Source organism: Lissotriton vulgaris, chromosome 7 (genome assembly GCF_964263255.1).
Source record: "Lissotriton vulgaris chromosome 7, aLisVul1.2, whole genome shotgun sequence".
Taxonomy (NCBI): Eukaryota; Metazoa; Chordata; class Amphibia; order Caudata; family Salamandridae; genus Lissotriton; species Lissotriton vulgaris.
The window spans coordinates 688760315-688783272 of NC_141695.1; the positions used below are offsets into that span (position 1 = coordinate 688760315).

General features: G+C 47.1%; 1 protein-coding gene across 4 annotated transcripts in view; it reads right to left on the reverse strand.

Moving 5' to 3' along the window:
• TEX2 (testis expressed 2) overlaps positions 1-22958 on the reverse strand; it is a 716722-nt gene that overhangs the window by 108565 nt on the left and 585199 nt on the right. The gene's annotated exons all lie outside the window — the stretch shown is intronic.

Genomic DNA, 22958 nt, shown 5'->3' on the forward strand with positions numbered 1-22958 from the left:
CAAAGCAAGATGGTAATTGTCGAGACTCAAGGGCCACAGCAAGGATGACTCAAACTTTAGTCCTAATCCTGATGTGAAAACTGATAATAAATTAAATCGCTACATGGAACTCTTCATGGAGATCCCTATGAACCATTGTGAAATTAAGATTGCCTCTGCTCAGATGACAACAAAGCAAGAGAAAATGAGAAGAAGGAAGATGATTATAGTCCATTGAAGGCAATTTTATAAACTTTGACAATCAGGGGCAATACAATTCCCCTTTTTTCTCAAGGTTCTGAATCTTCCCACACCCTTATTCTATCGCTTGCATCTCCATCTAACTCCAATTTTTCACCCACTGTTAGCCCCTCTCTGTTTCTTGCACCTTCTGATTACGTGTTCCGACCAGACCTGACATTCAAAGCTCTTGCACTACTCATCTCCGCAAGCTCCATACTAGTCAGAACACCGTGGCCAGACCTGTCCTCGGCATCCCCCACCACAAACACATCAGCCAACACCTACGGAGACTCTACTGGCTCCCCGTGGGGAAGAGAGTCAGCTTCAAAGTCCTAACTCACGCCAACAAATGTCTGCACAACATCGGACCCCAATACCTCAACAACAGAGTCAACTTCCACTTACCCAAATGGAACAAACGATCCTCCAACCTCGCATTGGTCTAAACCCCGCGCATCCACAGAGGCAGAGCAGGAGGAAGATCATTCTCTCATATTGTAGCCAGATCTGGAATGAACTACTGGCAGACATCAGACTCTCCCCCTCCATAAACACCTTCAAGAAGACTCTCAAGATCTGGCTCTTCGGCTGAACAGATCTGTGTGCTTTTCCCCCCCTGCCCCATGAGACCCTTACAGGTGAGTAGCGCGCTTTAGACCCCCTTGATTGACTAATGAAATGGGGTTTTATAAAGCGCGTTTCTACCCGGAGGCCTCGTAGCGCTAAGAACGAGTGGAAGGGAGTGCCATCAGACCGAGTTACTGAAAGAGGAATGTTTTCAGATTTTTACGAAACTTGAGGAGATCAGGTTCGCTTCGCAGGGTGGGGGGCAAGGAATTCCAGACGGAGGCGGCGTTCCAAGAAAAGGAACGGCCTCCCCATCTAGCTCGTGTGATTTTCCTAGTTGATGCCAGAAAGGTTGTGCTGGAGCGTAAAGATCTAGGAGGGTGGTACGGGGTGACTAGGGCACTGATCATTGCAGGGCCTTTCTGCCACATGGCTTTGTGCGCTATGCACATTACCTTGAATTTGATCCTAGCCTGTATGGGCAGCCAGTGCAGTCTACTCAAGGCGGCAGTCCCCGAGTGTCTTCGGGTGAGTCCCAGAAGGAGACGTGCCGCCGCATTCTGGGTGACCTGGAGTTTTTTAATAGAGCTCTCCGGAGCGCCCAGATAAAGGGCATTCCCATAGTCAAGACAGGACAGGATGATTGCCTGCACCATTATCCTCCGAGCCTGAAAAGGAAGGAGAGGCAGAATTTTTCTCAGTATCCTCATCAGACCGAAGCAAATGACAGATAATTTGGTGGCTTGCTGATTAAAGCTTAGGGTGTTATCCAGCCATATTCCAAGGCTTTTAATCTGGTCTTTGGGCCCTGGAGGAGTACCCATGCAAATCGGCCAGTCAATGGTGGCTCTGGGTGACATAGATTTTCCCAGGAACATCAGCTCCGTTTTATCCCCATTTAATTTTAAATGAGAAAGTGCCATCCATTTGGTTATTGCTTCCAAACAGCTGCCCAGATTACTGGGCATGCCCTCGAGATGGTTCAGGGCCACCACTAATTGGGTGTCGTCTGCATAGGTTACAATTTCAAAGCCATAAGGGTGCACTATCTCTGCCAGGGGCTCCATATACACATTAAAAAGGGTAGGGCTTAAGGAAGAGCCCTGGGGCACCCCGCGATTGAGGGGCCATGATTTAGATTGAGTGGCACCCTCTGATACCTGAAACATCCGGCCTTCAAGGAAGGATTGCAACCAGGTGATGGCCTGACCTGTGACTCCGAGGTGTCTTAAACGGGAAACCAAGATGTTATGGTCCACAGTATCAAAGGCGGCACTCAGGTCTAACAGCATAATTGCCGTGGTGCCGCTCTCATCCATGTGCCTCCGAGCTAACTCAGTTACTGTCAACGGGGCGACCTCAGTCCCGAGCTTGGGGCGGAAGCCTGCTTGGGAATCAAGGAGTAGGTTATTAAACTTCGGGTAGTTAACCAGAATGGAATTAATATGCTTCTCAAGCAGCTTGCTCACCCATGGCAGAAGAGAGATCGGACGATAGTTAGCCATGTTAGCCGGGTCGAGGTTTGGTTTTTTCAATAGTGCTCTGACCTGTGCGCACTTCCATGCCTTTGGTACTATTCCTGTAGTAATTGAAGTATTCAAGATTTTTAAAATGAGTGGTCTGATAATATCTGCGACCAGCAGCAGATGGCGCGGGGGGGGGCGGGGTCAGTGGAAGAGCCCGATGACAATTTTGTCATTAAAGCGTTCAAGGAGTCCTCGTTAAGCAATGGGAATTCCATTAACTGGCAGTTGGAGTTTGCTGGAGAGTTCTTCCGCACCCGGGGAATTATGCTTATTTGAGGTGAAGGAGAGGGAAATAGACTGGATTTTTGAAAGAAGTACTCTGCTTGTTTGTCACAACGATTTTGAGCTTCTTTAGGGTCAGGGAGATTTGACGGGATTTCAGTCAGCGTTTTAGCAATTTGAAAGATTTCCCTCTGGGCATTAGCTGCCATACTTATCTTTTGCTCATAGAACAAAGATTGTGCCAGAGTTATTTCGGCCTTATATTCCTTAATAGCTTCTCTATAATTCTTTCTATCTTGCACCCCTGTGGTCTGTCTCCAATCCCTCTCTAGTTTCCTACACCTTTGTTTTAGCCCCTTCAATTTAGGGGTGTACCATGGTGCAACTTTGGACTTGTTTTTTTTCTTAAGGATTTTCAAAGGGGCAACGGAGCCCAATGAGGTCAGTATCCATTCATTAAAGTTCCTATTGAATGAGTCTGGGTCATCCCCTAAGGATAGTGGGGTGGCTAAAGGGGAGTGCGTCCATTGGCTGGCTGTTACCTTCGACCAATTCCTCCCCATTAATGGGGCGAGAGTAGGGGCCAGGGGAGGGTTTGATATTTCCCACACTAACGGAACCAATAGATGGTCAGTCCAGGGAAGGGGGATTGGGAGGCCTACGTGGACCTTATGGTCATTGCTGAGAACAGTGTCTAAAAGACGGCCTTTATTGTGAGTTGGTTCGAATCCCTTCTGGGTAATCTGAAGAGCGGCTAAGTTGGTCAGAAAGTCCTTCGCTTGATGGTCAGACGGGTCGTCTAAATGGATGTTTATGTCTCCCAGCACCGTAAAATTTGCCGGGATAGAGCTAGCTCTGCAACATGGGAGGGGAGAGAGTTAGTAAACATGCCTATCTGCCCAGGGGGCCGATAGAGTAATAGGCCTGAGAAGGTTAGGGTGGGAGAAAATTCCAAAGCAAAACTCATGCTTTCACATGGACCAAAAGACTTTGTATAGTTTTGTATAGTTTTGTAGTGTTTACACGATTACCTGCTTCCTGTTCTGTTGCATACGGACACGGTGATGTAAATGCTGGAATCCCAGGACTTACTCAGGAGATTCAGTTTTGACATCAAGCAGTTGTCGAGGCTGTCTGGTGAAAGGTAATACCAGGTGGGGAAATCAACCATGGTCGACAGTTGGGGATCAGTTCAGAGGTTTCCCTTGGGGTTGTTGTGGCTGTGCGGTGGTTACACGTGGGGCCACCAGGGCAGATGCAACTGGGGGGACCACTAGGACGGGGAGGTGCGTCAGCTCACAAAAATGTTTTGTGTTTGGGGTCCCAGCGACAAGGGAAGCACAAGTGGGAAAGTACACACAGTGGGGGTGGCAGTGTGAGGGGGTCTTCAGGGAAGGTGGAGGATGGAAACATGGGGCAGGCGGTCTGCGCAGGTCCTTGGGCAGGCAGGGCCCAGTTGGAGGTAGTGGCCATGAGAGAACAAACTGTTCGATCTGACAGTAGTGATCCTAAATGTGTTCAGTTTCATTTTGCCCGTCTGTGCTTAGCAAGTCTAACAATCTTATTATCTCAAAGGAAATGATGTCTTTTTTCCACGCCCTTATCTAGTTTAACTGTTACTGAGGTTACAGTAAATGATACAGATTCTTGCCTCTGTTTTCTCATATTTCTTGCCTCTGTTTTCTCATATTTCATCTGTTAAGAACATGGTGGCACAGCTGGATCATACCAGTTAGGTAACCTGAACCTCCGGCACCCAGCTCTGAAATTAAATAATGCTTTCACAATTGATCAAATAAACCACAGGAAATAATTTAATATGGCTATTATCTAATCAAGATGATGAAATGGCACAACAGTAAAAAGAGGAGATGGTTTTCATCTGGGAGGGGCAGACTAAAAGGTGATTATTCTGCATTACAATAATACTGTGCAATAACCATAGCATTTTAACCCAGATACATGTGCATCTCCACAGCTTGCAAACCATAGAGCTATTTGTTCTGCTTTAGTTCAAGCACACAAGACGCGTTCCCCTCTGGAGCCAATACTGGGTGGAAGCACCCGCAATTACAAATGGGGTAGCAGGATAGGTCTTTGCCAACTGTATAAGCTACATATGTGCACTTCGTCTGTTCAGTATTGACAGCGTGGACCCCACTCAGCCATCATGACATAGCACGTTCTTCCCCTGACCTTTCTCCCGGAAGTATAAGAGGAACAGATGCTCCAGGCATGTCTGCGGGTGTTGGCTGCTGCACTGTTCTAGCCATATTGGATGTTGATGGTAAAGCCTTTGCAAAAGTACTCCTACATGAGCGGGAAGGCTGGACCAACTAGATTAAAATCATTCTAAACTATCAGACAGGGTTCAGGTCTAGATCCCCTACAATGGACAACATCATTGTTTTCTCGTACCTCGGCGTGAGGGCCTGTGTAATGACTACGCTACTACTATAGGCTTATTATGCACATTACAGCACCACATTTGTTGGTATCAATCACAACATCCTCCGGAAAAACAAGCGAGATGGAGCATACCAAAGCAACTGCTCGCAGCAATAAGAGAGCCATACACCAACACTTGGGTGAGGACCAAGATAACATAGACTCACGCCACAGCGAGGATTTTCACCAATAAAGGGCAAAGCAGAGCTGCATCATCCCCTCCACATTGTTTAACATACACAGCAGATCTAGATGGGGAATTGCTGAAAGGGCACACTTTCCCTCCCAAATCAGGCCAGACAAAACATCCAATAATACAGTATGCGGCTGATCGGGTACTACAGGCTCAAACCCGTATTGGGATGAGGAGGGCACTGGACATACTTCACTCATATAACACAAGGCGACTGCCGAACAAACCAAATTCCTGATTTTCGGACGAAGAACCAAAAAATACCAGCTTGAATAGCAACTAGGCCCGCTGAAAATAGGCACACCTAGCAAATACAACTACCTGGGAGTCTGGCTGTCAGACACTGGAAACCCACACTGCTGGCAATTGCACAAGCAGGAAAAGTAACCAAAACTACATATGCCCTATCTAAATTAAACTACAAAACTAAACAGTAAATCCCCAGAGGCAATCCAAAGACTCTTAAGGACAAAATTATTATCAACAATAAATTACGGCCACCTTGCTTTTCGTGGCAGGCCTACTGAGCCACTAGAGCGCAGCCACATAGCCTCATACAGGAAAATATTCAGTATTCAAAAAAACAACCAGTGCACATTGATCTGTCTTGAGTTTAATCTGGTAAACATTGTCATTGCGTGTTAAAAATACATATCCAGATTCTACCACCAGGTGACCAGGGCTGATCCAAAGGCCTTGCGAGGAGCACTAAACACACTTTTTCTGGACCAAAAACGCAATTGGGTAAAGTTCCTTGACAGATCCCCCAACAACTACAGTACAATTAAAGAAAATGTTAAAGGAACATGGCAGGAAGGCCTCAAGAGAATTTGACATAAAACTAGCCAGAAATATTAGAGGAGCTGCGGGGCTTGCAGCATCAAACAAAGCTACCGTATGGCAACCATATTTGAAAACAACTATTGGAAAACAAGCCTTTAACCCCTTGCATGCTGGTGACGGCTCCCGTCCGTCATGGCACACAGTGCTCGTGTGCGGATGACGGCCGGGAGCCGTCACGACCACGCCCGCGATCGGAAGGAGCGGAATTCCGACCGCAGGCAAGGGGTTAAGAACATATTAGCAATAAGGCTTTTAAAAACGCCTATATGGGAATGCAGGGCCCATTGGAAGAACTTGACACAGGTGTATGGGCAATGCAGGCTGTGCCAATACCACTCTGAATCGGCTGTTCACATTGCATGTTGCTGTGCGGGCCCGTTACAACAGACGAATGTATCTAAGGACATCATGGGACAAGAACATACAAGAGACACTGATGCTAATCTACACCACAGTGGTTCCAGAGCAACTAGCTCAATTTGGAAAGTTCTTTTAGGAAGCTGGAAGGCTTCTACGAGAAGCCAGTCTAACAACGGGGGCTGGTACTCACGAACACTGGGCCTACTGAAATATGGAAGATAGGGACTGACTGCAAGCTTGCAAAGCTTAAAAAGACTACAATTGTCTTGTGCCTAGTGATTATGTATGGTTAACAAATTTCTTTGGCATATTCTTTGAATACATTCAATTGTGTTGAGATGTGGCGCTCTAAAAGAATAGGCTAGCGCAGTTTGTTTAGTCTCATACACCATGGCACTTTGCAACATGAGAACCAAGGGCCAGATGTAGGTCGCCAATTACCGGTCGGTAACGGCCGATTTCGGCCGTTACCCACCGGTAATTGGTTTTTGAGATGTAGGGGCAATTTTTTTTACAGAATCAGTAAATTTACCGAATTGGTAAATTTACCGATTCTGTAAAATACCGAATCGGTAATTTTACCGATTCGGTAAAACCCGGATGTAGGTAGCACTGTTTACAGTGCTACAGGCCTTCAGGATTCGGTATCTTACCACCCAATCCAATTGGGTGGTAAAATACCGAATTCAGGTGTACATGCACATCTGTGCATGTACACCTGTGCTATGTGACACACAGACATGCCCTTAGGGCATGTATGTGTGCCACATGTCACACAAGCCTGTACTTGGGGTGCTAGAGGGTGTCAAAGTGACACCCCCTGCACCCTTGCAGGATACGGTATTTACCGATTCGGTAAATACCAAATCGGTATTTCCCATTGATTCCTATGGGCTTCATGGCCCATAGGAATCAATGGACAATACCGATTTGGTATTTACCGAATCGGTAAATACCGAATCATACCGATTCGGTAATTCTAAAATTAGAATTACCTACATCTGCCCCCTTCCTATTTACCGACTCTTAAATACCGAATCGGTAAAATTCGGTATTTAAGAGTCGGTAAATAGGAATTACCTACATCTGGCCCCAAGCCTCATAGGTAGTAGGCGGCTTTTCTAAAATATAAACTATGTCTGATTACCAGGGTATGCTTGCATGTTAAGCAAACACAAGGGTTGAATCCATCATCATTCTTTAGCGAACTTCGCCACCTCAGTTCAGACACAGCTATATGCAAATCAGTCTTGACCCTGTGGCTCATGGGAACAGTTCAACCAAGCCATGTCTTCCCTGGACCTGAAACAAGCATCCTGGGACTGGTTTCGGGCTAACAGCCCTCATCAGCCAGGCTTGCTTGAATCCAGTGGCAAAGTGAGCAAGGGACCCACGTCTGGGCATACCCTGCCTACTTAGGGCGAACAAAGCAAACACAAGGAGATGATGGACAGGGCGCTGAAACTTTTCAGACACTCACCCCCAGTGTCATGCCTGTCGTGTGCACGGAGGACCGTGATGCACTATAAAACCTTTTTAATTACTTAGAGCGGTAAATCAGCCTACTGCTAGGGAAACGTGGTTGGCAATGATTAGCAATTGCGTCTACAGAGTCTGTAGCGCATGCGCAGTGTTCGCGCATGCGCAGAAGTAAGCGACACAAGACTTAAACCTCCCCGAAGAACCAGGAAGTGCTTCGCGTTAGCTAGCTGTGTCCAGTTCTCGTTCCGGGTCACGGTGAAGGCGTCCGAGGAGCTAGCGGGCCGTTGGGGTAGGCGTTCGTCTTTTCCTGTGTCCGTGATTCCTGTGCCTCATATCGTAAGTCCTGTGAAGAGGCTTGCTTCCGGGCTGTTACTCTGCTTTTCGTTCCTTATACTATTTTTGTTTGTCCCGCTTTGTAAATATATCGCGGTTTTGCAAAGTCGCATGTTTAATGCTTGGCTGATTTATATGCCACGTTTCGTATATCGCATTCGGAGTGGTGTTTATTTGATTATAACTTTACCCTTAATGGTGAAGTTTGAACATTGTTATACAGCGTTCGGATTCAGAACCAGTGGTGAGTGTTAGGGATAGAGAGATTCCTTTGTTACAGTTATGGTTGAACATTACTCATATTACTCTCTTGTATTTAGATTTATCTTGTGTTGGACAACACATAGACAGACTGCTATTGATGTTCCAGAGTTATCTACCTTCTTTCTGTTTCATCTCCCTCCACTGTCTAGAAGGTACCATTGCTTTGCCTTTCATCACATACCTTGAGAATTACACGATAAGGGGGGGGGGGGGTTAGTTTTCACTCTTCTTTTTGTTATCTTTGTATACAGACCCTGTCTCAGAAGAAGACCCTCCTCTGAAACAAAGAAGATTGTGGAGTGTTGTTTCTTTCCCTTCCTACCCTTGTTTTTGTTCCCCTGTGTTCCCCCTTGTTACTATTTAGGGTTCAGTGTGTATTCCTGGATCCCGGAGGGTGACGGGGGGAATCAAGGTGTTAGCAGCGTGACTCCAAGACACTTCCGAGACAAAGGTGCGTGCATGACACCCAGTCACAGATATGGGCTGAATCCATCATCATTCTTTAGCTCACTTCGCCACCCCAGTTCAGACACAGCTATATGCAAATCAGTCTTGACCCTGTGCCTCATGGGAACAGTCCAGCCCGAATTGCCAAGCCATGTCTTCACATTTGCATAAAAACATCATGATGTGGTGCATTAAAATATCATGTTAGAGTGGCTTGAACAGCCCTATACAACATGGCACTTCGCACCATGATTGCCAGCCCTATAAGTGGTAGGCGGCTTCATAGAATATTGACTTAGGATGTTCGCAAAGGCCTGCAAATTATGACAGCTTGTATCTCGACACTTCTATTTCAATATGACTGCTGCATTAGCACTCAGCACTTTAGAGCAACCCTTAACATTGTAATGCCACGGTCCCACTCAATGCCCTTCCATAATATTGCACTTTACACTTTTTTATATAAGCTGGGGCATTTGCACTGGCCCATGGCGGACTTTGCACATTAGATGAAATAAATGTTGTGGCACATCGCACTTGATACACAAGTCCTAAGCAGAGGTCATTCGACCTTGCACGTGGCGGTTAGTAGAACATTAGCTGGATCATCAAGCCAGAAACTGGTACGCTAACCAATGCTCTCATCGGCCTGCAACACCATAGCAGAGGGACATTTTGCCTTTTAAAACTTTGAGTACTATAGCACACTTAAGAAACTGCGGGCTGTGCGGCGCTGGTTCCCTGGGCGAAGCTGTGTTTAATGCTCGCCAGGTGAGACCATCTCTGAGTTCTGACCACACTTTGTTTTTAATGTTCTTTTACATTGATTTACTATATTCAAATTTGCTGCTCTCATTGGCACTGATTTTGCACAGGAGACTTGGAGGTGGGAGGGGGATTGAACTGCCGCACTGCCATTTTACCAGGTTATGGGTCTAGTGGCTCAACGCAGGGCTATTTAGCCCGCATGCAGACGCAGACGTGCAGCGGCCGAAGGCGCGTCTAAGGCAAGCCCGTCTACGCCAGTCCATGCACAGGGCCAGTCCCCCTGGCCTTTTGCTCTCTGCTATTACAAGATACAGTAATGAGGAGCTGCATTGACTGAACCCTGGTAAGGATACGCCATGCTGTCCCTCTATGCCACTAACTACAGTTAACAACAGCATTAGGGAGCACTTCCTGCGCTAGCTGTCAGCAACAACTTACCCGCATCCTTAATCTACCAGCATTTGGTCCTAGCGTTAAGTTAGGTAATAAGACTGATACAATTAGTGCAGGCCCCTTAAAGTGTATCTTATTTAATGCCAGATCTTTAATTAAGCATAGCACGGAATGTGCTTTACTGTTGGATGAACTAGATGTAAAGCTGGCCTTTATAACGGAAGCACGGACAGACAATGCCTCTGGACCAGACCTAGTGAAGGCAACCCCCCTGGGTTTCATTGTCACACTCTGGACAGGCCGCGAAAAAAAGGGGGAGGGCTTACCGTCATCTATCATGAATCAGTGGAACCCAACTTTTTCTCTGCCTCTAACACGGCATTTGAGGCCTTAGTTTTTAATATCCATTCAATAAATCATAGGACCTTCAAAGGTATACTACTTTATCACCCACCAGGACCTAAAAAGGGTTTTTTGCAACCAGTAGGCACCTTACTTAAAGAAGGACTCTGTCTAGACTCCTATATGGTATTGGGTGATTTTAATTTCTACTTCGAAAGCTTTTCTGATCTGGATACTAACTGGCTGGAACAAATCATGGGGGCAGGAGGCCTTCAACAGTTGGTGAAGGCCCCAACTCATGAAAAAGGACATACCCTTGATGGTATATACTCTAATAATGGTGACTTAGTTTGTACCTCTGTCCTCCCTTTCTCGTAGTCTGAACACTGTGCCATTCAGTCAGGGGCCACTCAGTCAGTACTAAACCGGCCCACAAGATTGTGACCAAAGCATGGTAAAAATCCAAATATTAAGAAATTCGAAAATTTCCCTAGGAGCTTGATGCGACCTCCTCCGCCGGGAGTGGAGGATGCCGTGGCTGCATACAATCAATGGCTAGCTATAACCTGCAACCAATTAGCTCCCGAATAAAAGTGGACTCCCAAACGAGCTCTACCTTCAGCTCCTTGGTATTCGAACGAGGTTAGAGCTAAAAAATTGGACTGTAAGTTGTTAGAGAGGGTATGGCACAAAACTATGGTGATGCAGACAAGGAAAAACACAAACGTTGCATCACCACTTACAAGCAATTGTTAATGGAAGCTAAAAAAAAGTTATTTACAACTCGAATAGCATTAGCCAAATCTAACTCAAAGGAACTTTTTAAAACCATCAAAAAACTGTCTGCCCCAAAAGCCCCTAAGAGCCATGGCAACTCAGCATTTTGCAACAAAATTGCTGATTTTTTTAAAGTTGAAATTATATTTTCTTTTACCAAAGCCCATAAAATGTCACAAACGGGCTCCAATATGAAGGGACCTGACAGTTGTGGCCCTCCAATGGTATTTGATCAATTCTCACCACTGGAGTTATCAGAGACAATCAAGATCCTGAATTTGATCTGTTCAGGAGCCCCTAATGATCCATGCCCGGTTCGAGTTATTAAACAACTTCCTGAAGTGATTGGAATGGCATTGACCACCCTGTTGAATGCCGTTTTTGCATCCGACATATTCCCCAAAATCTGGCGCAAGCTTCTGTTCTTCCATTATTGAAGACGCAGACTCTGGATCCTAAAGATTCCAACTACTACAGGCCGATGTCACGGCTTCCTTTCCCTGCTAAAATCATGAAAAAGGTGATGAACATCCAACTCGGTGTATTTCTTCACCTCAATAATTCTCTGGACCCATCACAGTTTGGGCTCAGGGCACATAATAGCACTGAGCTGGCTCTGTTGAAATCCACAGAAGAAATCAGAGAGGCCATAGATGGAGGGGGCAATGCCGTACTGATCTAATTGGACTTATCTGCAGTCTTTGACACGGTCCATCATAAAGTATTGATGGACCGGTTGCTCGAGATCGGTGTTGAAGGCTTAGCATGGAAACTTTTACATTCCTTCCTATCTGACAGGTTGCAAACCGTAGAACTGGACGGCAATACATCCAAATCTTTCTCACTACCTTGTGGGGTGCCACAGGGCTCTTCACTTAGCCCAACGTTTTTTAGCATACATGTGGCACCACTGGCAGGAGTTATTAGGTCCTTTGGCTTCCAGCTCACCTCCTAAGCTGAAGACACGCAACTAGTGCTGTCATTGACTAAGGGAGGTGAGAAGGAAACGGGAGAACACTTCCATGGCTGTATGAGCGCAATTTCAGGCTGGATGTCTTCTAATTGTTTAAAACTCAACTCCAGCAAGACCGAGGTCTTAAAATTCGGAAATAATCCACAGGTGTGGACACCGGAGTGGTGGCCGGAGGAACTTGGTTCCTGTCCCACACCCACTAGGAAAGCCAAAACCCTTGTGGTTTTAGTGGACAATAAACTCACCATGGGTAATCAAGTAAGCATGGTGATTTCAGCCTGCTTTATGGTTCTTAGATCTTCTTGACTGAGAGCAATCTCAAGACAGTGGTCATGACCCTCATAATGTTGCGTTTGGATTATTTTAATAGCCTATATCTTAACATACAAAAACAACATACGAATAGGCTCCAATTAGTCAAAAACGCAGCGGCCAGACCGCTGTCGGGAACGCCTAAATTTGTTCCTGTGAAAGAAGAGTTAATGAAACTGCACTGGCTCCCTGTAAAACAAAGAACCCGCTTCAAGGCACTTTGTACCGTCTTTAAGGCCCTCAACGGAACTGGTCCAGAGTTTCTTAGGCATAAGTTCTAATAGTATGTGCCAGGCAGAATGTTACGATCTACCAGTACCAAACAACTGCAAGTCCTCACATTTAAAAAAGTCAATTGGAGAGGCAGGAGCTTCATTCTTTGTGCCTCTAAAGCTTGGAACAAGCTTCCCTTTTCTCTTAAGAATGCCCCGGATGTCCTTTCCTTATGGAATTGCTTGAAGACATGGCTCTTCTCTCAGTAACACTCATTCAATTTCCCCAGGTAACCAGTACTTAGAGCCAGGACACCCCAGGATAATCGCTCGCTCTATAAGTGTAAATAACATAACATAACTTTACCTGAAATCACTTGTGTTGTGTTGATGAACTTTTACACCATTCTTATGAAACATAGAAGTGAATGTTTGCATATTTCAGCATTCCGTCCATCATTTATTCCCTTTGCTTTTATAGAAGTTAAGGATGAACAATTCCATGAGCCCTTCTGGCGCTAAGATATGGCTAGATGTTTGTTGCATTCTCGGGCGTTATTTTTTTCATTTTTAAAACTATGTATTTTAATGCAAAGATGTTTTGTAAAGATTTTGAATAATCATACAATAAAGTTTTATACTTGCATAAGAGCATAATGAAAACACTATTCTCTCCCTTAGCAGCTCAAGTACCTGCCTCCCTCCTCCCAACATTTACTCCACAAGATGTGTGCAAAAAGGCTTTGTACAAAAGGACTTTTTTCCCACCAACCTGTGCATCATGGTTGATGGCCTCTTAGCCTGCTGGAAGTTGCCTGAATAGACAGTCCCCATGCTGCCCCAGCCCAATCTGCCTCTACTGCATCTGCCTGCAGGACTAGAAGATGGCCACCACACTGCTGCTGCATGCAGACCTGTCTGGCCTCTCTGGTGGGAGCTGCTCAAAGGTATGGGCTTGAGGGGCCTTAAGGTCAACCTCGCGTCACCCTCTGAAGGGAAGGTGTTCTCTTGTGCCTTCTACTGCACGCAGGCCTGACCAGAGATGAGGGAAGGATAAGGAAGTGCCATGGGTAGGGCATGGGGCCTGGAAATTGCACTGCCCCTGTGTACAGTGAACAGAGAGGCAGGGGTTGGGGGGTAATAGTGGGATGGAGGAAGGGCAGGTGCAAGTTGAGCAAGATTTGTCCTCTGGCAATCCGTATGGCAGCCTTGGGGGCCACGGTCACTATGGGTGATCGGGGAAATGATCCTGGAGCTGCAATCATGTGGTAGGTCCTGAGGCAATTTTTATGAGTCCTCAGGAGTTCATGAATAATAATGAGGCTTATAGAGGGGGGCTGTGCTGCCCCTGTCCCCTTCCCCAAAAAAAGGCCATGGGGCCGGTAGGAAATACAAGCTTGTGTTATGTGCAACATTGACCGTACACCACATACTTCATGGGCAACCAAGTTCATGTTGACTATGAACCACAGATGAAAGGGCAATCGATAATGCACACAGTGTTCAATCTGTATTCAACTCTTCAGGGAAAACCAAGATCCTCCAGGTATTGAAGCTCTGTTACGTAACTAATACCCTACTATGGACAGTTTTTACCTGTATCAAACCATGGACAGTCATCGAAAGTACACGGAGAAATTAAGTGGATATCAGTAGAAAAGTGGGTACTGTTAACTCTTTTTACTCTATGGATAGAATTTACTCTGTACCACACTGTTTTCAGCTAGTGAAATTCACATGAGTAATACACCGCAGAGTATTAAAAAGTATCTACTAAGAACAATGTACACTCTATGCAGCAGTTGTCCAAGGAGCAATGGTTCACTTAAAATAAGCAGGGTCTGAAGGTACTAAAGATCATACTACCTACAGCCATTATATTGTGGTGAAAACCTTACAGATAATCCATCTTCTGAAGCAAAACAAGACCATGTATATATGTTAGTGCCTGGTAAACACATTCTTCTATGTTAAATAGAAATTGTCATGGTAAGACGATTCTGTCAAATAACTCAAGTCTGCTTACAATACGTAGTAAGTAGTACGTAGAATCTTTGCCGTCCTGGAAACTTTTTCTGCAGTTCCAAAAAACTTGTGTGGAACATATTGGACAAAACTCGTCAGTTATCATCTGCAAACAGATTTACTTTTCAGTACAAAGATTTATAACGTGTTCAATACCTCTACACACCTATGGTGCATTAGAAGTACATCCATTTAGTAAACCCCAGCACCTGGACACAGGCTGTACAAAATTTGGTAGAAAAGAATTATGGTAGCTACCCGCCACTATCTAAGATAGGGATAAACCCATCAGGGGTAACAAGCGCTATATAAATACAAACCTTTTTCCCTCTTCTATCCCTTCCCCTCCCCTTCTGAATCCAAATAACTAAACAACCTATCCACCACTCAAATTACTTTTCTATTTCACTATACAAATTCAACACTAATCCTATATGTGTTCCGGAGTAGTGTGATACTTGCCAAAAAAGTGATTCAACACCCCCTCAGGGGTAACAAACGCTGTATAAATGTATTTTTCCCTCTTCTATCCCTCTGAATCCAAATAACTGACCAACCTATCCACCATTCAAATTACTTTCACATTTCACTATACTAATTCAACACTAATCCTTTATGGGTTCCAGAGTAGGGTGCTACTCACCCAAAAAAGTGCTTTGACACCTCGTCTGTGGTAGTGAGCGCTATATAAATGAAAATACAAATCAGTACAATGAAATATTGTTTTAAGGACATGGGCCCCCAGAAAGTCGAATAACCCAGACAGAATGACCTGTGTGGAGACACAGAAGGTGGATGTATTAGGTTGTCAGGATTGTCGACTACAAAGTGGGACTGTGTTCAGGTCACAATATCCTAACTCATATGAAACTCTACATTTGCATTTCTTTGCATGGGAGTTCGTAGTCAGGCCTTTTCAAGGTAAAGGAATGGACCGGGGGCACTGGAATAGCCTGCAAGTCATTGTAGGTGGGTTTGGTTGCACAAGTTGCTGCTACACACAAAAGTGACTGTTGGATTGCTCCAATTCATCTCAGGCACTGTTGAATAGCACGGACCTTATTACATGCTTAGAGGGTCCAGCGTGCGCGGTGCATGGGCTGAAGCTGCACCTTGCTTTCAAGGCCCAACAAGGCTGAAACTTGCCTGCGATTGCTTTAATTCCCGTTCCGAGGGGACTCGCTCAGCAGTTCCAAACCGAATTTACATATGCTTGGTTCCAGTCTACGGTGGTGCAGAAAGGCAAAAAAAGAACCCACAGTCCAGAATAATTACTAGTGGCTAAGAATCGTTCAAGTATTTGATTCATCACATTTCGTGCGATCTAAGCCAGCATCAGGCAGGGCCCGATGGACCTTACTTATTATGGTAAGTAGAAGGGGGCGGGGGAATATTCTGATGCAGCTTCAGTTTGGGCATCAGCACCATAGTGTGTACATTTTTGGAGATCTCGTTAATAAGAGGATTAGGATCTCAGCTCACCCGAGAGGCATAGCCTGGGGTTTGCTTAAGGGGTGCGAGCTGTGACCCTCGCTATAAAAGGTGCAAGTTATGAAGAGGCAGGAAATTCAGCTGGAATCTGGGCGTGGATTGTGAAGTAAAGAGTTGTGTTCCCAATTGCTGTGGCAACCCAGCTAGCTGGCCGAACTGGGCTAAGTTAGATATTTTGTGTAGTATCCAATAAACGCTCCTTGCCAAGAGCCAGCAGGGGTGAAGCATCAAGCATGCAAGACAAGCAAAGCAGCTTGCACTAATCTCAAAACTGTTGGAGCTGCAAAAGTGCAGAGTGGGTGCACTGCGGGATGCCTGAGGTCCCTGCAAGGAACCCCATGGGAGGGCAAACCCCGTAGTAGGGCGTAGGAAACCTAGGCCAGTCCAGTGGAGGTGGGACGGGGGGGGGGGGTTACGAGGTAAGACCACCCCCCCTTTGTGTTAGGATTTAAGGGGACTCCTCCCTCCTGGCGCCCTCTTTGCTGCTGCCCACCTTACCAGTCGGTCGTCAGGCTGTCCTCGCCAGCCTTAGGTCCATCAGGCCCCTGCCCCCCCCCTTCATCTATCCTTCCCCCCGACGTCGGACGCGAGGCCCGCGCCTTCCGAAGAAAAAGATCACTAACAACATAACTGTACTAGAGCTCTTCCCAATCGTGGTGGCTTTCCATCTTTGGCCCGCATTACTGTCTGCAAAACGAGTGGTGCTATGGTCTGACAACATGGCGGTAGTCCAGGCCATCAACACCCAGTCGGGCTCTTGCGCACGTGTTTTATGCTTGCTCAGAGAACTTGTTAAAACATGTTTATACAATAATGTGGAGTGCAGGGCTAGGCACATCCCGGGAGTCCAAAATACGGCTGCTGACGCACTTTCACGTTTCCATTGGCAGCGGTTCCGAGAGGCTTGGCCGAGGGCGAGGGAAGAGATGACGCCTTTCCCGGCTCAGCTTTGGCATCTGTTGCAGTGGCGCAGCGCATCAGGGAACTAGGCGAGCTGTCTTTGGCACCTCGGACCATGAGGAGATACCAGACGTGTGTTAAAACATTCTGCAAAGTCATGGGCCCATGGGAGCGGGAGGCCTCGAGACAAGTGGAGAAGGTGCAGGCATTCATGGTCTGGGCGAAGGATGAGGGGAAAAGCCACTCATGGATGGCCGGGCACTTGTCGGCCATCGGGTACCATGCCCGCCTGTTGGGTCAGAAGGACTCAACGACGTTGTTTACAACAAGGGCAGCACTCAAAGGCTGGGCGAGAGTGATGCCCAAAATAGCAGATCAGAGGGCCCCCATAGACTGCGAGACTTTAAGAAACCTGATAGACGCCCTGCCTACGGTCACACATTCCGCCTACGAGGCAGCGCTCTTTGCAGTGACTTTTAGCTTAGCATTTTTCGGAGCCTTTAGGATAGGCGAACTGGTAGCTCGGTCCAAAAAAGAAGTCAACTCCAGGGCCCTGATAATGAAGGACGTGCGTTTGACAGCAGATTCCGCAGAGATCCTCTTGCAATCTTCCAAGACAGACCAGACAGGCAAAGGTAGGAATATCTCTTTACAGCGGCTTGGCAACGACAAATACTGCCCGGTGGCTCTGCTCGCCGCTTTTCTGGCCTGCCGCCCACGTGCAGCAGGGTTCCTACTTATACACTCTGATGGCTCCCCGGTCACAAAGTACCAGGTAGAGTATGTGATGCAAGGGTGCCTCTTCCTGGCGGGATACACTGCAAAAGGGGCCAAGTTTAGCTCCCATTCCTTCAGGATAGGTGCAGCCACCACTGCATTTAGGGTAGGTCTCCCAGCCGAAGCAATCAAAAAAGTAGGTCGGTGGGAATCCAACTGCTATAGAAGATATGTTAGGCCAATGAGTATTATACACCCTGTGAGCAGACATACAGTTGATGACGTGTAAATATTGGAAATAATGTGTAAGACATTTCTGGAATAAGACGATGTGTGTTTCAAAGTTTGTGCCACTCGGTGGTGTTTGTTTTGCAGTGATTTTATGTGTGTCAATAAACTTTAATCTTACAACAATACTGGTCTCATTGCAGGGACAGAGGTATGGGTGATGGGGCACTCTTATGTCACAAGATTGGCGAGATGGGTGCAGGCCACCACCTGGAAGCACGGCTTTATCAACACCAACATATCATGGTTGGGCTTCCATTGGGTTGGGATGCATTGGGCAGCACTGATAGGGACGCTGCGTAGATTATTGAAGGAGAGCAGGCGAAGGCCGGACATTCTGGTAGTACACTTAGGGGGAAACGACCTGGTGGCAAGAGGCGATTGTTAGATACAATGCGGAAAGATTTGAGCATCTTGAGCGGCGAATTGGGGCAGTGCTACATATATTGGTCAGAGATATCCCCTAGACCGATTTGGCATGGGGCAATATCGCAGGAAGCATTAGAAGTCACTCGCAGGCGCGTAAACACGGCAATGCGCAAATTTAGCGAACAGAGAGGGGTAGGTTTCATCAGGCATGGCCTGCTGCACGCTAAATCCATTGGCTGCTGGGAATCTGACGGGGTACACTTGTCCAAGGTAGGCATGGCAATTTTCCTATTGGATCTAGGGGAGGCGCTAGAGATAGCGGGATGTAGATAAGAGAGAACTAGGGGCTAAGTAGTGGGGGCTCTGGGCGCAGCGGGTGCCACGCCCAGTGCTGTGGAAAATACAAGGCGATCCCCATACAGGACAGGCGCAGGAACAGGACCTGAAGCCCCGGTGCAAAATGCACCGTGATGAGTCATGCATAAAGCCAAGGGGCCCTTCTTGGGGACTTGGTTTCGACGGCACCCCGTTAGTCCGGCGGTTGTAAGCCTGAGCAACCGGGGGTTTGCTAATAACGCCACACCTGGCTGGGCAAGGTGTGAGTTGACTCTCCCTTGTCCGGGGGGGCGGGGCGGGTGGACGATAGGTCAGCCGGTGGGAGGTTTTTCTCCCAAGTTCCACACCGGGCTATGGCCGCTGGTGTCCGCTTCTTTGGCTCAACTTCAAGCGCCCTGCAACAAGGGGTTGCGGGGCACAGGGGGTCGCCTGTCAGTAAACCCGTTCTGTTATTTGTATCACAAATAAACCTGCAACTTCTTCATCCCAACATGCTTGTCCGTGTATCATTTGGGTGGGGAGGGTTGTGGGACGAGGTGTACCGATGCAACTACTATGCGGGATGCCCGAGGTCCCTGCAAGGGACCCCATGGGAGGGCAAACCCCGTAGTAGGGCGTAGGAAACCTAGGCCAGTCCAGTGGAGGTGGGACGGGGGGGGCGGGGTTATGAGGTAAGACCACCCCCCCTTTGAGTTAGGATTTAAGGGGACTCCTCCCTCCTGGCGCCCTCTTTGCTGCTGCCCACCTTACCAGTCGGTCGTCAGGCTGTCCTCGCCAGCCTTAGGTCCATCAGGCCCCTGCCCCCCCCCCCCTTCATCTATCCTTCCCCCCGACTTCGGACGCGAGGCCCGCGCCTTCAGCTCCCCTCCCTACCGCTCACCCGCTGAAAGGGGGGGAAGTGGGGAGGGGGGAATTTTAATTATGTATCTTGTGTTTTCTAGGTTGCAGGAGGAGTTACAAGGCGATCCCCATACAGGACAGGCGCAGGAACAGGACCTGAAGCCCCGGTGCGAAACGCACCGTGATGAGTCCTGCATAAAGCCAAGGGGCCCTTCTTGGGGACTTGGTTTCGACGGCACCCCGTTAGTCCTTAGGGCGGTTGTAAGCCTGAGCAACCGGGGGTTTGCTAATAACGCCACGCCTGGCTGGGCAAGGTGTGAGTTGACTCTCCCTTGTCCGGGGGGCAGGGCGGGTGGACGAAAGGTCCGCCGGTGGGAGGTTTTTCTCCCAAGTTCCACACCGGGCTATGGCCGCTGGTGTCCGCTTCTTTGGCTCAACTTCAGGCGCCCTGCAACAAGGGGTTGCGGGGCACAGGGGGTCGCCTGTCAGTTAACCCGTTCTGTTATTTGTATCACAAATAAACCTGCAACTTCTTCATCCCAACATGCTTGTCCGTGTATCATTTGGGTGGGGAGGGTTGTGGGACGAGGTGTACCAATGCAACTACTATGGATGCTGCAACGATTCAACGGCTAAAAGTTGGATCTGCAACCAGCGTCCCAGGTGCTAGAAGCATGTGTCACACCCACTATGAGGGCTAGGCACATGCTTGCAATGCTTCACAACCAAGTGTTTGCCCAACAGCAGCCCCTTATACGTGAAACAAGGCAGTTATCTAGGCAGCTATTTAGATAGAGGTGGTGAATGAGTGGGGTTTTTCATCCGTTAGGGTATCACACTCGGAGGGGGTGTGGTTGCGATTTCTTGAGGATATGTACACTCCTTTTTTGTGAGATTGGTGCCAGCATACTGGATAAGCATCACTTTAGATCATAAGGATAACAGAACAATTGCAGTGGCTGTATGTCTGCAGGGGAATGTATTACGAGGGTGTTGGTGTGGAGCATCAACAAGTTTTGGTCAAGTGGGTGCAAACTCCTTACCACTGATACAAGAACACGGAGCTCTGGTATCCTCAGTCTGTGGGTGGTTTTAGTCGCCACATTCTGGGTGTAGAACCAGAACCCTCTTGCTACTGTAGATAGTTATGCCTTCATTGGGTGGGGGGGGTTTAGCTGTGACCATAGCCTTGGCTGCAAGTACTGATGTGCAGCGACCTTGCCAAACAGCCTCAGGAGGGGCTTGGAACAGGGGCTGCAGAACAGTTGGGCTCAATCATAGGTCAGAATGCAGAAGCTCCAAGAGATGTGGTGTCTTGGGTCGGTTTGAGAGTGAGGGTTGGAGTGCAGAAGCAGGATTATAACCGTGTTCTATTTGTCAGAGCCTATGTTGCGTTCATAACACTTGGTTCTGGATTGTTATTACCATTGCATGTGGAGTGACTCGTAGCTTGGGCCGTCGGGGAACAAAGTGAAGTGAATGTACCTAGAGTCAATGCATTTAGCTCGATGACAACTCAGGCAGAAGGCAAGTGTTAAGACTGCACATTTGTCCCTGGCAGGGGTGGGGAGTTATAACATTCAGGATCAGCTTCCACTTCAGTCCACTGGTACACAGGCAACTGGTTACAGAAGCCAGGGGCAAGGTTTAGTAGGGGGAATAGATTGGAAAGGCCATAATGGAAAGATCATAACCAGTTGGAGCACATGTTTTAAGTATATTGTCTCAATTTGCCAATGAGGTCCCAGTCTTGACCCACAGTTGTCTGTGTGGCTGATATTGATAAATAATGCCTATTTTTAATACTATTCCAAATTCCACTGAATAGAGACAAAGAGGCATGCGATGGTTTTGGATCAGCGGGAGGTTGAATTATGAGGAGGCATAAGATGATAGTCAGCTCGTTGGCACCACGGACTAACCAGTGATTTCATAACTGAAGTGAAGGAACCATAGGGTGGGCAATGCTGGACGCACAGCAGCAAGTGATATCCACATAGCATAGCCTGCAAATTAAAATGTTCCTCAATCTTCTACGGGCAGCAGGACGTCCCCAGAGCAAGTGTTTTATGAAACAGACACGGGACTGCCCTGTAGAAGATATCTGAAGGGCCCTGTTCCACACTAATCATGCATCTCCACAATCAACCGCATTTTAGGAAAAGTGCTTACAGCCAGGAATCTATATGAGGATTTCAGTGCAGACTACGGGATTCCATCCTCCAGTGCACACATACTCGTCCTTGAACAAGTTATTTTTGCTGTGTAAATTTCCAAGGTAGGAGCAGGGAGGTTTGCAAGCAAGTGGTTTACTTAGAAATTTGGCAGTAAATTTGTCTCACACTCTCTAAACTGTTCTGACATTATCTGTGCTACGCGGTGGGAAATTGTGATTTGCCCACATACATGAACGCTGGTTTGTATGATGGCAAGATCAGCCATCAAAACTTCATCTCAAGGCCCTGCCACCAAAGTGCTCTCCGAGTGGTGTCGGTCCGCTGAGGTACAGTGGCAGGAGTGGGCTGTGCTCTCTCACATATGTTGCTGGATGATGTGCTTGGTTGTTGCTTGATAATTGTAAGAATGTTGAAAACATCACCCTATGTTAAACAAACCACATATCTTTGTGTGTTGGTTATCACTATATTGATCGGGGCACAGCCATGTATCCACAGATCTGTTCATGAGATGCCACTGTGTCCTGCTTCTTCAGGTACAGTTGCTGGACCCATTCTCTATCACACAGGAAGCAAAACTGTGCAAACTGGGGCAGACCTATTCTTAGGCAAGTGCGAAAAAAATTCTGTTTTGATACTGACGAAATGCAACGAAGCACTTTTGCGATATTTATGTAAGAGTTGTGGGAACAAAAGGGTAACCCAACGTCAGCAAACTGAGAGCGATGACAAAGTATAGCCCAAAGTCAATGTAGTGACATTTCAACATTCGTTTAAGATATGTGTTCAATAACAAAGCAAAAAACTTTGTGGTTAACCAAACTTTCCATATAAAGGAATGCCACATTTTCCCAACATCTGTCCCCGAATTAATTGCTTATTGGTAAGAATTAACTTTCAAATACAGGTAATAAAAAAATAGAACGTCTAAGTTTGTGTATATAATATGGAGTATGGAGAAGTGTGGCTCACCGATTAGAGCGGCAGACCCTGAGGCAGAGGTCTGGCCCGGGACCAGGGTTCAATTCCCGATACGGCAGGGTCTTGGGCTCAATGTCCACGGACTCGATAATTCTAGCCTAAGTGCCTACTCTAATCATGGGTCCCAATCTGCAACTCGGGGCAATAGCT